Source organism: Lissotriton helveticus, chromosome 8 (assembly GCF_964261635.1).
Source record: "Lissotriton helveticus chromosome 8, aLisHel1.1, whole genome shotgun sequence".
Classification (NCBI taxonomy): domain Eukaryota; kingdom Metazoa; phylum Chordata; class Amphibia; order Caudata; family Salamandridae; genus Lissotriton; species Lissotriton helveticus.
This window is the reverse complement of record NC_136069.1, coordinates 1,294,713,826-1,294,731,133: the sequence shown is the minus strand read 5'-3', so window position 1 is coordinate 1,294,731,133 and position 17,308 is coordinate 1,294,713,826. Positions and strand designations below refer to the sequence as shown.

At 41.9% G+C, this 17,308-nt stretch overlaps 1 pseudogene; it reads left to right on the top strand.

The window, feature by feature from the left end:
- LOC144773884 (uncharacterized) overlaps positions 1–17,308 on the top strand; it is a 129,398-nt pseudogene that overhangs the window by 61,664 nt on the left and 50,426 nt on the right.

Here is a 17,308-nt window from a genome sequence, read left to right as displayed (position 1 = left end):
TCACTGGAGTTGGAATAGTAAACTTAATTACTCCGCTATACAACACTTACCCTACTGTTGCACTCACTGGAGTGGGAATAGTTATTTTTACACTTTTGCTATCCAACATTTTCCCTACTGTTACATTGTTTGTATTTTGAAATGTAAGTTTAAACATTTTCTAATAGTTTAATGTTTTAATTTATTATAGATATATATATATTTTTTAATATTTTAAATCATTTATATATTTATATATATTTGTTATATTATTTTAAACTTTTAACATAAATTAAAAATAATAGTTTATTAATTGTTTAAAGTAAATATATGTGTATACATTATTATGTTTGTGCGTTTAACTTTTTTAATTAAGTTTATTTGTTATATTTCATTGAAATGTTTATTACATTTATTTTATTTTGTTAAAATTATGTTTAATATTTAATATATTTAATATATATTATTTTATATTATATTTATATAAAAGTCGATAGTTCATACATCTATACTTTTTACATCAATATTTTTTATTCAATATTTTTGTACTTACCTGTTTAAGTATAGGAGTCGATATTTTTGTTGACTATATTTTGTATTCAATGTTTTTAACATCAATATTTTTTACATCGATGTTGTGTCAGTAAACCAGTGCCAGGCGACTGTGAGTGGGGGAAACTCGTAGCCACTCCCTGGTCAAGGTGGTTAAAACTTCACATGGGTGACCCGACCCACTCCTGCTTGCACTTCCTATGTGTTTTACTGTATGCTACTCACAGTGCCCCTTTTTTCCTAAGAACTTATCTTCTTCTGATATGAGCCTATTGTGCACACCCAGAGGTGAGCAATCGAAATGGGCACCCCTACTCTGTGGTCACTTATACTAGTTCGGTGCCTGCTGCCGCTTCCACTGGGATTTCTGCCTGCCACACAGACTAGAAGGAAAATTAGGTGATAGTCCCAAATATGAGCTACATCTGCCTGTGACATGGTAGGCCCCTTTGAAGTTAATCAGGGGGCTGGTTCACACCTCATCACAAGGGAGCCATCAGCTTGCAGGTGATAGTTGGAAGACACAAAAATGCCTTAGAGGTTTTAGGCAGGTTCGCAGGTAACTTTCTAAAAGTACCTGTACTAAAATATTTATTACAAATCTGACTTCACCAATGAATTGGGCTTGTAATAAATATTTTAAAAAGTCAAAGAATTAACTTTGTAACTACTCCCTAGTTGTAGATATAATATAATTATTTTAGTATTATCGCAGAAAGCTTTCCTATGAAACAGCCAAGCCTCCTACCTTGAAACTAGCTTTTAGAGATTTTTCACTGTATGGATGTTTAACTTGAACCTTTTACATGTCCTACATTTAAAAACTATGCACCTTTCCTTTATGTGAAGTAAGGCCGACTTAGGGGTCTTTTATTCATATTTAAAAGGAGGTTTTGGGCCTGTCAAAATGGGTTATGTTGATATGTCGAATTTGCAGTTGGGAGGTGCTACACCAGGCAGGCCTGCAGTCATGTTTGCATTGACACTGTTGAGGGTGGCAAAATGGATGCTGCAGCCCACTGATGACATTTAAATTGCAAGCCCTGGGTACACTTTGGGTACCATATACTAGGGACTTAGGTAAGTTAAAAGATGTCAATTTGTGGGACACCACCGATGATGGTCTAGCCCCCTTTTGGATCCCAACACTGAGCAGCACTCTTTGTGGGCATGTCGGTGTTTTGCAGATTTCTGACCAACACAGATGGGCATTCGTCTTCTGCACTTGCAACCTCTGGAGCCATTCAACTCCGGCAGTTGCAACCTTGGAGGCTGCCATAGCTCAGGAGACAGATGCAGGCACTCACCTTAAGCAGTGGCTGCCCTGGGAGCTGGTGCAGCCATGTGCTAGTCTTTAGCAGCTGTCGCTGAGAAGGCCAGTGCAGGCAGATGCTCATTTGTAAGAGTTTTGCTCCTGAAGGCCAATACAGCAGGTCCTCTTGTGGGGACACCACTGTTGGCAGCAGCAGCACAAAGTCCTCAGTGATGATGGTGGGAACGCTAGGCCATATTGTAGCAACTTGGTGAAGACTTCCTTACACAGCTCATGGTCTGTGCTCCATTGGTAGACCAGGGGATACTGCAGACCTTGGGTCATGACGGGCTTCACTCCCTCTTAAAAGTCACCTAATTTAGGGTGCCCTGTAACCTGGGAACACATTGGGCTTCTCCTCTTGAATAGTCTATTCTCCTGCAGGGCCAGGCACTCTCCTTCACTTTCTGAGGACGCAGACTTGCTACTAGGCGTTACTACAGACCTTGCACTTCTCCAGCATGTTTTGAATCTCAGGTGATGTCTCCTCATTTCTGAGAGGTTGGCTGTCATGCAGACACCAGCCCTGGTAATACAGCATTCCTCCGAGCGCTCTCAGGTGCACCCCCTTACATATTCATGAAGGACTTGGAACTGAAACAAAGTGGGGTGGTTTGGACCCTACTTTTATACATATTTTCCAGGCAGGAGATATAGATCCATTGCCTCAGGCTTCAGAAATGGGTTGAGTTGGTTCTATTTCAAATGTCACACTGCCATGTTGCTCTCAAGATACAGTCTTTGTCCAAAGTGATAGTTCTCACAGCAGGTAGTAATGGCGCTGGCTGAAAGAAGGAGTATCTGTTATGTGTCATCCTCCTTGTCCTCCCTGTCACACCCTTCACCCCCTCCTGCCATTCAAGCAACGCTGGGATGGTGGCCTCAACCCTTTCCTCCTGTCCGACGTGATCAACAACATGATGCATATAGGATTCATGATTGGTTTTGTTAATACCAAAATAGATATTGCGTCAGGGTTACACCAAAAAAGGGATGCAACCCTCACGCAAAATCTTAGTAAATCAGGGCCCTAATCTTCATTGGAAATAGCCCCATTACATGGAATTGTCATCACATTGTACATTATTTGCTGAAGAGTTCACTGCAAACCAGGAAGGAGTACTGATCGGTTCAATTCAGATGTTAACTATGATAAAAATAAACCATATCCCTCAAACGACTCTGGAAGAAAGCATGCTACAGATGCTAGAGAACCTCCATCAAAAAGCCATGTCTCAGAAATGTGTGCTTAACCAAAGATCTGTGTCAAAATCATCAATGAAATGTGTAATACTATTAGCATTTCAATAAAAATGAAACTCTTTCAGGAACTCTGTGATGCCATATTAAACCAATTCTTCAAGAAAGCCACTGACCTAGAAGTATTTTTCCTAATAAAACTATGCAGAATCCTTAAAAAGCTCCAGCATCAAATCGAGCTACATCCAACCCTCCACCCACCCTGTGCTCATTCAACTTACTAATGCAAAAAGAATCAGCACACTAATTAAAGCAACAAATGTTTCTGATTCTCCAGGGGATCCTTGCCTGTCATACATTTTCAAATAAACCCTGCTAAGGAGAGATATAATAATATGCCTCCTAGCAACTGGTGATTTCCCAAGTGAACTAAAACATCATAAATTAAATTTACGCTGAAGAAACAGGGGCTCAGCCAGATTGATAACAGTAATTACAGACCAATAGCTAATGGCCCATTCTTTGATAAACCTTTCAAAAAGGTAGCATTCATGCATATATCAACTTTAATTGAAAATAAAAACAATTGTCTGTCGGACAGAATATATTTAGACTGGGAAATGCCATCAAGTAATTACTAATTTCTATCTGGGTCAACCTTATAAGCTCAGTCAACACCAATAGGGTTGTTGCTGTACTGTTACCTGACTTGTTGGCCTTTCGAAACAGTTTATTTATTTATTTATAAGTTTTGTATAGCACGAACATGACCCAAGTGGGTATTAGAGCGCTTTACATAAGTCGTAGAAGAAATAAGCACACAGAAACACATAACAAAGATAAATAGGGGGCAGGCTATGTGGCAGACGATAAGTACAAGAAGCATCAAGAACAAAAGGGACATTATGGTAGGCAGCAGTGGGTTGCAATAGGTAACAGTAGGGATATTACAAGTCTTGCGTAAAGTGGAGCAAAGTTGCTAGATCAGTGCATTGTTCATTAGTAGTGCTTTAACTTACCTTTTGAAGGTAAAAGTGGATGGAGTAAGCCTTGTCTCCACTGGCAGGGCGTTCCAGATTCTCGGGGCAGTGCCCGAGAATGTACGATTGTAGGTTTTAAGCTTATTGAATTTCTTTGGTTTGAGTAGCAAGGTGCCGGTGCTCCTTGTGGGCCGGGAGCCCCCAGAAAGTTCCAACTTATTTACCAGGTAAAGTGAGGTATTGACGTGAAGAGCTGTATGGGTCATACCAGCAATCTTTAATTGGATCCTTGCCTCAAAAGGAAGCCAGTTGAGAGATTTCAGGTCCGGTGAGATGAGGTTGTTTTTCTTGGAGCCCGTGATGAGTCTAGCAGCCGCATTTAGCGAAGCTCTGATGGGGGCTAGGCTGAGTTTCGGTAATCTGCATAAAGTCGCACTTCCATAATCAAGTCTGGAGATGACTAGTGCTTGCACTGCCGATTTAAAGTCCTCATGGGGCAGGTAGAGTTTGACTTTTCTTAGGATGGACAGCTGGAAGTTCGCTTCTTTGGTGGAAGCTCTGATGTGATCTTGCATGTTTAGGTTTTTATCAAGAAGTATTTCCAGTGATTTTGTGGAGTCAATGAGGTGAGGAGTGCAGTTGAGCGCAGTGAGATTAGAGAGATATTTCACAACAGTGGGGGTTGGTCTAGTTGGTGCAATGAGGAGGAATTCCGTCTTGAGGGCATTTAGTTTGAGGTGATTGGAGGTAAGCCAGTGTAGGGTTTTGAGCAGGGTATCGTTGAGAGCATTGATGTCTCATGTATAGTTGGGTATCATCGGCGTACATGTGATATTGGATGTTGGAGGCTTTAAGAATTACTGTCAGTGGTTCCAGGAAAAGGTTAAAAAGCGTGGGGGAGAGCGAGGACCCTTGCGGAACGCCCAGCATGCAGGGACTGGGGTTGGATAGAGTTTGATTGGATTTGACTCTTTGAGTTATATTGCTGAGGAAAGAGGCAAACCATTTAAGGACCATACCTGAAAGACCCATTCTGCATTCAAGGAGTTGGAGAAGATTGTCATGCTTGACAGTGTCAAATGCAGATGAGAGATCGAGAAGAATTAGAAGGCAGGGCTCATTCTGGTCCAGTAAAGTAAGAGCGTCATCCACTATGTGAGTGATGGCCGTTTCGGTACTGTGGCCAGTGCGGAAACCCGATTGGAATTGGTCAAGAAGCTGGAATTGTTCAATGTGTTTGCGCAGTTGTTCATGAACACATTTCTCCAGAAGTTTAGCCAGGGTAGGAATGTTTGTGATTGGTCTGTAATTATTCAGGTCTTCAGGGTCAGTCGAGGGTTTTTTAAGGATGGGGAGCACTAGGCCCTCCTACAGGCAGTCCGGGATCTCGCCTTGACCGAGAGAGGCGTTTATGATCTTCGCCCAGAGTGGATCTAAGGAGCCTATCCTTTCTTTATAGAAGTTGGGGGAAGGGGGTCATTGAAGTGGTTTGAGGGTTTAATGGTCGAGAGCGTGTTAAGGATGGTAATGTCATCGAGGGGTGTGAATTGACTCCAAGAGGCATTGTTTTGGGAGAGCAGACAGACAGGCAGAGGGGGGGCGTTGAGAGGGAGAAGGCAGGAGGGGGTGAGAGTAAGAGTGCAGCAGACCTTAGATCAGATTCGATCTTGTTAGACTTTTCCAGTAAGAAGTCAGCAACCGCTTCGCAATTTGGCTGCGGGCGCGCTAATTGCTGAGATTGGGTGGGTGCTTTGTTGGATTGAGTTTTAATCAGCTCAAAAAGTCGTTTCAGGCGATTTCTTGATTTGTCCAGTTGGCATTTGAAAAAGGAAAGTTTGGTGGATCTGATAAGTTTGTTGTATCTACTTTTTTTGAGTCTTAGGATTTTTAGAAGTTCTGTGGAGGGAGCGGATCTCCAAGTGCGTTCAGCTAGTCTGTCCGCGTTTATGTTGTCATTGAACCAAGGTTTGGAGTCCTTGATGGGTATTCTTTTTAGTTGTAGTGGGGCAGTAGCATTCAGCGCAGATAATACGGCATTATTATAGTGGTCGCTGAGGTCGTGCACGTCAGTCATGTCTGCAGGCGGTGGAAGGGAGTCATTGCAGTGTGTTATTAGATCATTTGCGCCAGTTTTGAGAAGCGATCTTTTCCAGTGTTTTAATTTTAGTGGTTGTGATCTATTAGGGATCCAGCATTCAAGGATAAGGAATTTGATATAGTGATGGTCCGACCAGTCGCAAGGAAGAATAGATTCGAGATGAATGGAGTTGGGGTTGGAAATGATTAGATCAAGTGTCGAGCCTAAGTTGTTTGCGGAGTTGTCACAGAATTGAGATAGAGAGAGGTCTGTTAGGAAGTTCTTGAGAGTGTTAACCGCCTGATCATGCGGGTCATTTCAGTGGAGGTTGAAGTCACCCAGGAAGATCTGTGGGTAGTGATGGCCCAGATTGGAGGAGATGGTTTTCATAGTTTGTTCAATAAGAGGGAGGTTATCCCCAGGGGGGTGGTAGAAGATGTGAAGGGAGCATAAGGGTCTGTGTGCACTAGTGATGTCAATTCATAAGTATTTACAGGAAGAGAGATTAGCTGAGGAGGATTGTTTTGCTGTGAGAGAGTTGCAGAAGATGCAGGCTATGCCACCTCCTATTTTCTTGACGCGGTCTAATCTGATAATGTTGTGGCTGGGAGGGACTAGTAGGTGGAGGATAGGGCCAGAGGAGTCATTGAGCCAGGTTTCTGTGAGGACAAGGAGGTCGAGTTCTTGGGCAAGGATGAGATCTGCAAGGTCTGCCGCATTTTTAACCGCTGATCTGCAGTTAAGTAGCCCTAATTACTGTGTTGAAGATAGATAGTAGAGCATAGAGCTCAGTCCTTATCTTCAACGTTTACCTGGCCCCCTTTCTTGAACTAGTGAACAGTTTCAACCTCACTTGCTACAAGTATGCTGCTAACACTCAGATTCTATTAAAACTCAAACAACAATCACAGGTCAAAAAGTCCAGACTATGTGACTGTCTATTGGCTATGGAACAACCCATGCTACAGAATCATCATAACCCAGTTCCTCAAAACTATAAATACTCACTTGTGATCATGGAAAAAATATAATCCAGGATTTCCTTGATCCCAGGAAATGGGGTAGTCACCTACCACTTTACAATGTACAACTTCAGACTGAATATGGTCTCCTACCTCTCTCTTCCACCCCATGTCAGAGAGTGATGAAAGGCTCATTATACACAATTGGTATCCTCTGACACTTTTACCCATACATAGGGCTCTCATAGAGGAAACAGGCATCCCTGACCCTAGTGGTATCAAGAATGGATTATGCAAATAGATTCTATATTAGATTGTCTAGAAAACCCATTGCCAAACTGCAAAGAATACAAAGCATAGCAGCTATGCACGTTCTTAACCTAAACAGATGGTACCATATTACCCCTGCCCACAAAGCACGGCAGTGGCTGCCAGTGGCCATAAGAATAACCTTCAGGCCTTCTGCATTTTAAATTGTGGAATCTCTAGCCTAGGCAGCTGCTGCCTGTGCAGGTAAGAGTGATGGGGTGGTGGGGCCAGGATGGGGGAGGGGCATTTGACAGGTGACCATGAGGGGAATATTAAATACATAATTAAATTTCCCTTGTCGTCTATAGAAATACCTCCCCCCCTCTTCCCATCCCCCCCACCCCCACCAGGTCCCACTGCCTCACCGCTCTAACCTGCACGGGCCATGGCTGTCCTATGACCACATTTCTTACAATTTAAATCAAGCCTATACAATGAAAGAAGAAACCTCACATTAGATCCAGGTCCACTGCTGATTATTCGTAATTACAAAAAAACCTGCAGAGGAGAAAGCTGCTTCCCAGTGCAGACATGCAAATTGCAAAAGGACCTTGAAAGAAAATCAGCTATATCATTTACAATGTAAAAAGCTTTAAAATTCAGGCTATTGTAAGTACTTTTAAGGCTACGAACATGACTAGCTTGTACATGCTGCTTGCAAACTTATCCTCACCATTTCTTTGCTTTCTTCACACATGTAAAACATTCTCACACATTGTGTGACAAGCATGGAGCTTTCTCTCAGGGCATGATACACAACACTAAACTCAACACTAACAGGTGATATCACTACCACTGCCCTTTTCTCTTCCACGCACCTCAGAATCCAGAACCGTTGATCACTGGCCTGCACTGCATTTTGAGACTTTGACAGAAGTTGAAAATTGCTCTATCAATGTCAATTCAAACTAAGCAGGCAACGATAGACAGACTGTGGCTAAATTGAACAAGAACAAACTAAATAAAGTAACATTACATTTTTATGGAATGGAATGCAAGTGGTAGAAGGAAAATTATGTTGTTCTAAACAGACTTTTCTAGCTTTTGAAAAGAAATTAGAACATTGACAGTTATGTGTAGTCAATGCAGCTATCTTCCATTGTTTGCATTACAATGTTCCTTGTGTAGGCATCAAGTATGTATCCTCAGAAATACAATGTTACTATTGACTTCTATTGAACAATGGATGTACAGCACCATCTCCACACTACAGCTCCTATTAGTTCGTTATAAAAAATCTGAACAAAATGTACATAAACACAGAAATCAAAAAAAGCTATGTATTCGGTCATTCTCATATTCAGCTTTCAAAGTGAAAGAATACTGTTTTGTTGAGCATGGTTTGTTTTATAATCTTCGAGTAGGCTGGGCATGAATCACTAGTGTACAGAAAGTTTGTAATGTTTTTATTCTGCACATTCTATACATATCTAGATATCCAGTTCTGAATCACAGAAGTTGACTCTGAATGTCCAATGCCCGTGCTGAATTGTGCAAACCACTCAAATTGTGCAGTTTTAGTACTTACATTTGGTAAGAAGGTGGGTAAGGGTCAAATGATGGTGTTTAGCTGTTTGGATATTGCATTTTAATGTAGCTGCATATATATAACGAGTTACACCCTGGACATGGTATCGAGGTGCATTGACAGATAGCTAGCACGCTGTTCTTGATTGAAAAATGTGCGTCTTGCAGCCTTGAGGAGTAGTGTTTTAATGTTGTGCTTCGGTACCAGAGTTGTAATGTTGCTAGTCTCCCATTGCACATTGTTGCCTGAACAGCATTTGTCCGTAAACAGAGCATATATACACGTGTAAGAACCCCTGTTGTGTTCAAGATAAGGTAAAAGGGACTGCATAGAAAAAAAAGATATGTTGCTAAAGGAGTACTGGCGCCCTCCTCCAGTGATCTACTACTTCCAACATAGCCACCAATCCTACCACCACACAGAAAAACCATGCCGGGGAATCTAAATTAGATCTAATAGGTTTCTAAAAGAGGCACGACTCGTGTGTGTTGTTTAATAAAGTGGACAGAGTCGCCATTAACTTGGATTTTTGTCATTCTCAGAGCTTCCTTAATTAACATTAGCGTAGGAGTATTCAGAACGATCAGAAATCTCACAATGCATGGATCAATGTAAACAGATCACTTGGCGACATGGCTAGCTATTATGAATGTCACCATGATTCTCAGTCTCACACATCAGTGCCAAATATTCGTAAACAATAACATTTCACTACACCAAGGTATAAGTAAAATGTGTCATTCTGAGAGACAAATGTGTCTTTAAATCACCTGTAAACATTTGATAAATACATTTGTGATAAATTAAGGCATACTGGGGCTTGTTCACCAATGCATTTTTGAGTAGTGAAGTAATACTCATGCAGTCCTATTTTACATGCACACAAATGTTATTCACAAACATGTGGGAGATGTATGTGCTGAGCCATTTCTCTGCCGTGAGTTCGGAGAACTTCACAAGCAGAAGTGTACGTTTTTGGTGTAAATATGGGAGAGACAATCTATTACTTAATGAAAGAAGTTAAGTGAAATAAAAAGAGGGGCTCAGGGAGGCACATGAAAATACAAAAACACCTTCAAAATAATAAAATAATTGCTAGTCACTGAATTTACACCAGTGCTTAATTTGAGCCGGTGGATTCTGGTGCTAAGCACTGGCCCTTATTTATCAACACCTGCACTTATGACAGTCTGCCACATGGTGGAGCTCCCTGTCCAATTAAGAAATGTGCACAACAATAGTAATTTATTAATTTAGTATACATTAAAAGGGACAAATACCTGCCCCCCAAGCCATTCTTCTGATGTTGGGCAACTGATATAGTCTGAATCGTCACACTTGTAGGAGTGTGATGATTAGTAGTTGTGTTGGTACTGTCATTGGCAGTGCTGACAGGGTCAATGGGTGGTGCAAGCAGCAGTGGCCTCCTGATGAGCCCCGCACGTATTATTTTCCAAATTAAGCGCTGATTTACACTCACACTTATTCCAACAGTACTGTAACAAATAGGCTGTAATCTTATCCATCCAAGCCTTGTAAATCACAAATCACAGATTACCACTCAATAATTCTGTAAGGCAATCTCATAGAAAGGAATGGAGTCAGGGGATAACGTTAACAGGACATCGGAAAAATGGGAAAAATAGAAAAACTGTGTTTATGTTTAAAAAATTATATGTATTTCCTTCAATTTTTTTCATATGATGTTTTCATTGAAAACACATCCCACATAACAGTAAGCGCCTTTAATTGGTAAGGAAAACATATACTAACAAAACCTAATTCACTTTCAAAACACAAACTGGTGCAAAGTGGTGGTGGAGTCAAAAGGTAGAAGTCCACCACACCCATCCCCAACTGTACCTGATTACAGCATCACCCAATCACACAGAGCCTGACCTGATAAGAAAGCAAGGCAATAAACAATTTTTTTTTTCATCATGTCGGTGAATGTCTTTGTCAGATTGGCCCCCATTTTGAGGGAACAACTGGTTGAGGATGAGAGATGCGATACACAGGCAGAGGAACAACACCTTGGGATGAATAGTGAATCAGTTATTGCTATATATTGCTTCTCACCCGATGTGATCCTTGACATGGTTACAGGATAGGAGCAAGAGCATACTTCACCTACAGGTGACTCCAAGGCCATCTCTTGCACAGGTCAAGATACTTGCTGCACTCCATTGCTTGGTCAGTAGACATTTCCAGATGATCAGTGGGAATATCCTGTGCATTTAACAGGCAAACCATGCATGATGATGACACAGGATAGTAAGATGTACCACCAGCCGTGTGCACCAGGTTATCACTATTTCACAGCCATTTGCAGAAATGCAATGGGGGGAGGGGGGGCAAACAATTCTATGCAATTGCCAACTTCCTTGGATAATTGGTGTACTTGACTGCCCCCATTGTCACATCAGCCGCCCCCCATAATCAACATAATTTCCACAACAGACACTGCTGGTACTTCAACAGTAATTCACCTGACTCTGCCTGCTGGATGGATGGAACTATTACCTTTGGAATAAACTTCCTTCAGTTCTAACCTTGAGACTTCCCTTCATTGATTACCTACTTGATTTTACACTGTGACTACTAGGCAAGCTTGCCTAACTCACACTGGGACTGTTTTGTATCTGAGGAATAACCTCACAAAGACAGTCAATCATAATTTCACCATCACAACAGATACCTATGAGGCTAGCCCTGAATGAATGCATCTGCAGCATCCTGAAGGCAGACACTTAATTACAAATATCACTTATCTTTGTAGAAGGTGATACCTGGTAGGCCCTCTCGCCTCATATCCTTAACCCCCTTGCAATGCCCTACCATGCACCCTCAACAGAGGTACAACAGAGCACACACATGTATGCAAACCACCATTAAGCACACTTTTGGCATCCTCACATTGCGCTTCTAATGTCTTGGTTATCCCTGAACTATAACCCCCATCTGGTATTCCGGGATGTGACATAGAATGGAGATCATGGTCTGCAGAAGCATGTTTTACTAGTGGCCTCATATTTCACCTGAACTGCTTGTCTGGTTGCTACATCACAGCGATTAAACAGTGTAGAATCTATGATGAAGTGTGAACTATGATACCCTCCACAAATGCCATATTGAGATTCTAATGTTGTACCACCATGAAGCCATAACCAAAAAGCAAAGGTAAATGTAATCTGCATTCATACATATATATTCGTAATTCATTCATCCACACATTCCATTGTCTAACTACATAAATCATTGACTCTCACTTGGAATTTCCACTCACATGTAGTGTGTGGAAAATGACCCATAAAACATGCAGCAATATATCTATATAGCTTAATATACATATATGTCTATTCAAATTATGTAAATAGTTATGTAAATCCTATCTTTTATCAGTTGCCATTAGGGTGGCATATAAAGTCACATTTCTGAAAACAAACAAGGGAACCCAAAAGGTAAAGAAGGACCTTGGGTAGCAATCATATATTTTAGAACAGTGGTCCTTATAATATGCAAATAATTAAACTAGATAAATATAGACTGAAATCAGTACTACATTGGAAGTGTCCAGCTGGACATCCAATTTAATAAATCAATAGATTCAAGGTAATTATATGAACAACACAACATTATAGTGGGACACAATTCTGTATCCTACGAAAACGCATGACATTTACAAAACAAGAAAGACATTTCAGGCAAGACAAGGGTAGCTTGCCGAATGTAAATTATGGCAAGCTTAATACAAACAGACAATGCACTTTTTTTTTATCTCAGTGGATTCATGTGCATGCTGTTTACATGGGTCGACGACGTTTCGATCCTTGAATGAAATGAAAGGGTTATCCTTTTCATTCATCGGGATCCCACGGAATATCGTGCATTGACAATCCGTTTGGAAATGCTCATTAGCCAACCCAGCTCTACGATTTACAATTTTATTGAAGAAACCCCCCACCCCAACAGATTGTCTTTGCGGCGCGGAGTTCCCAATGCCTGGGACCGCCACTCTGTTTACATTAGAAGTTGCACCTGAACCATGGCAATTTCTATATTCACACTTGTACTAATTACTGTCCTGATGATGATCCTATTATTGTTGTGAAAGGATCGAAACGTCGTCGACCCATATAAACAGCATGCACATGAATCCACTGAGATAAAAAAAAGTGCATTGTCTGTTTGTTTTCAGTCTATATTTATCTAGTTTAATTATTTGCATATTATAAGGACCACTGTTCTAAAATATTTAAAATCAAAAACGTCTTTATCTGACCTTTGTTTGCCTACTTATTACACATACATGGTAGATTCCCTCACCTCCATTATGCAGATGGAGACATCTGAATCAGAGGTAGGACTACTTATTGGAAGGCAAGTTTTCTGCCAAAGGCAACAAACTGGAAATTACATACAGAAACAGAAAGTAGGCCATTCCTGATTCCTCCAAGGACCACCATTCAATCGTCCATCCTCCACCCTCCACCCTGGTGTTCATTTTGATTTCAAGACCCGCAAAACGAAACAGGATAAAGAAGAAAGGGTGTTTGGTTTCTCCCAGGAGGAACTGTACATGATCGAGAAGGTGAGGTCCTCCAAAATTAACTTTATCTTTTTGGGATTCAGACTTCAAGCTGTCTAATGTAGCACTACTTGAAATGTGGCAGGACATCGCCAGGCACTGCGCTGCAGTGGGAATGTAAGCCCAAAAGTGCTCAGGACCTTAACTGTAAGTATGACTTTGGACTTTAACTATGATTATTAACTTGGCTTTGGGACTCTGGTTTGGACTACTTGCTTGGAAAAATTCAATTTTTGTACTATCCCCATTGGGTAATTTGAATTGACATGTTCCTGAAGATGCCAATGTGATTTTTTCAAATGCAAAACACCTCCAAGTTAAATTCTCCTCCTAAGGCCCAGGCACTATTTTTGTTCTTTCTCCCCTTGCCAAAGACCCTTGTCCTATATTCTAAAATCTTGCCCCAATATTTGAATCCTTCTCTTCAAAAACATTTATAAAAATGACTTATTGTAATGAATAAATGGTTGTGTTGTTTAGTCTACCTATTGATCTATGCTATGCTCAAAGGCTGATAATGAAATGGCACAGACTCAGTAACATGACACATTATATTATTCGGATTTACACATTTTTATGGCCATATGTATATGAGATGATGCAAAGGTGGAAAATAGGTGCAACTGGTGTTTATCAAAAGGTTAAAAAAAATTACAGATTAATATGCAATAAACAGTAGTGGCGTGTGAAGATGGGCCAGCTAGCTGTAGATGAATTTTTCAGGGGGTGATGCTGCTTTCTACTCCCATTAGGCGTAAAGGTGGACATCCATGTCCCACCAAGGCAATACCAGGCCCACATTAGGTGAATAATCTGAGTGTGGAGAGAGAGGGGGAGTATGTGGGGGGTGCAGCAGGTGGGTATGTGAGGGAGGTACTAATAGGTTCTTGGTAGGGTTTGTGGATGGGTTGGGCCTTGCTGGCTGTTGTTGATCTCCAGTTGACTGTGACATCTGACTTGGTCCAGCAGCTTGAGACTGTCCCCTGTGTGACAGGCCTTATAGAGGCTGCATGGCCTATGCATGGTGTGTTGAATTATTCTGCCTAAACACCCAGTCAGCAAGTTGTCCATCACATAGTGTCATATAGTTATGCTTTGCCTATATGCTGTGTTAAGTTAGCATGAGCTTATTAGGAGTTTAAACGCCATTTTTCCTTTCTGCTGCTTCTGCACACAACACATAACTGTTATTGTAGCTTTGAGCCTAGTAGAGTGTTTTGATTCATACACAAATAATATGTTGTTACTCTGATATCAGCTTTGCTTAGTGAGCTGTGTCTGTACAGTGAGTGCTGAAGCCTTCAAGGATATCTCGACACAGTTGTTGTGAGCACCTTCCTAGACATAACATACATGCAGCTGCGGCCAAATTCAGGCGCTAGGCGCGTTTTAAATTGCTTTGCACAGAGCATACACACACACTTGATGGTGCTTCGCATGCAGAGAGCTGGTGGAAGATGATGTGATCCCTTACCACTAAGAGCTGAGGTATGGGCCCGCCCTGCTAAAACCCAAAGAGACCTTCTTAGATATAATATAATATGCTAGCTAGGGAGGGTGAGAATTAGGTGTTGTTTAAACCTATTCATTTTAGCATTTTAATATGCTTTCACCTTTTGTTTTCTATGGACTAGTAACTATGCTGATTACTTTGTTTCTTATAATATGTTTGCTTGTATTAGCTAAGATACTGCGTTTGAGAACACTGCATTAGTAAATAAACATTTCAAATGTGCACGCGTCCTCTTTTACTCCTTGTTCTGGATTTAACTGATTGTATAACGAAAGAGTGTTCATGTGTTCCACGTTACCTGAGGTATTCTAAGTCCATGTTCTGGTTTGTCTAAGCATTGGGAGTTTGTAATGACCAATGAGGCACTGTAGATAGTCTGGTAGCGGATTTTGGGTACTAAGGTGAGTTTTGGCACACCCTAACTCACTGAGGTTCCAAGTCTTTATGCACAGTTCTGTAGGAGAACAGAATCCCTGCGACATGGCGCCCAACGTTTTTGGTGGTCTTATTACATGACGCTTGAGTAGTACATCATTCAGTCCTTAACCCCTTCACTATTGTTTCCGGAAAACGGTGGTGTCGGACAAACCTACCTATTTTTTATAATAGGTCTTTTCAAGCTTGAATATTTCTAAACGGTTTCCTTGAATTACAACCCAGTTGTGCTACAAAGTTTACTTTGTCCCTCATTCTTTCTGTGTCGTTATGGCCGCGGTGAACATTCCGCAGCATAGTCGCATTGCGGTGCGCAACCATTTGCAGCATTATAATGTTCCCGTGGATGGCATGGCCGTGATTATGATGGTGAGTGCAGAGGTAGCTTACCCTTATGAAATCTTTTACTCGTGGGTGACCTTCCCAGCTGTGTACGCAACTTCTGGTGTGTTTCATGCGTACACTGCCACTGCTGTGCCAGCGGAATATACTCCGTATAGGGCACAGGAAGTACCTATTGATGCTTGGTTTGATGGCGCCCTACCCCACTCTTTAACAGCCCCGAGGGTAGGTCCTTTGTCCATTCCAGGTGCAAATTGGCCTGTTTTGGTGGATTTACGCCTCATCCTCAACACGGCGCATGTACCGTTGTTGAACTAAGACGACTACATGTAGTCGCAATTAGCGTGATTAGGTCGTCAGTGCAATACATAACCCGTAATCTCCCGGGCGGGGCCCCAGGAGCTGCGGCGCTTCCTGCTGGACAGGGTGGTATGAAGCTCAGTCCCGTGATGGTCAACGCTGTGTTGGGCAAGCGCCCCCAGGATAGGGATGAATTTCCTTTCTGGCTTGCCGAGAAGTTTGACCAGCTGGAAGCAGTATTTCCTAACACGACTCCTGGTGAGAAACACAGGATTCTGACAATTAGCATGCCGAAAGACTTGACCCCTGAAATCGGTGACTGTGAGACCTGGGGTAGGATATTTGCGGCAGTCTATGCGAGGTGTTACGGCACACCATCTATGACTGTTTTGCCGACGGTCCTTAAGCGTGTTCAGGATGAGCACAGACCTGAAGATGCTGTTGAATTGGGTATGCGCCTTTGTGGCTCCTTTGATGTAGTTTACGATCTCATACTTGCTAATGTCAAGGGGGATGCGGTGAACTTTCAGGAAGCCAATGCTTTGCAGGCGATACCCGAGGTCGAGAAACCCCGACAGTTAGCACAAATTATTGTGGCGGCTAATAAAACGGTGGGCCGCAATAGTAGGGGTCTCAAGCCTTTTTCTACAAAAGAGAAAAAACAACCCCAAGGGCAAAAGTCAGAAATTGACGAACAGCCCAAGACCAAAAAACAAAATTGGCCGAAAAAACAAAAACAGTGTAAGCAACAACAACAGAGACAGGAGTCTCGTCCTGCGTCTCCTTTGCCTGTGCCCACAGAACGTGTTTATGACTTGCGCGATCGCGCGACGATAAAATCAGCAAGGACACGACCAGCCCCGCCCGAAAGACGGTAAAGGCAAGCAGGACGATTCTACACCGAAAAGACCCCAGTTTCAGAAAAAGAAAGTCGCCGCTTTAACAGCGAGATATGCCACAGATAGTGAGAACGCAGCTTTGGAATCAGACATGGGCTTTGACCTTGCTGGACAGCGCGGCGGAGATCACCATTGTATGAGAGGCGCTCCATCCACTACTGAAGGTGACAGCGACTGACCGTTATGTTGTTGTGGAGATAGCTGACACTAGGGTTGCTCCCCCTGACAGACTTTATGAAATAGTCCTGTTCATTGAAGGTGACATACAATGTACCATAAAAGGGGTATTTTGGGAAAATCTTACAACTACCAACGACATTTTGTTAGCGGAG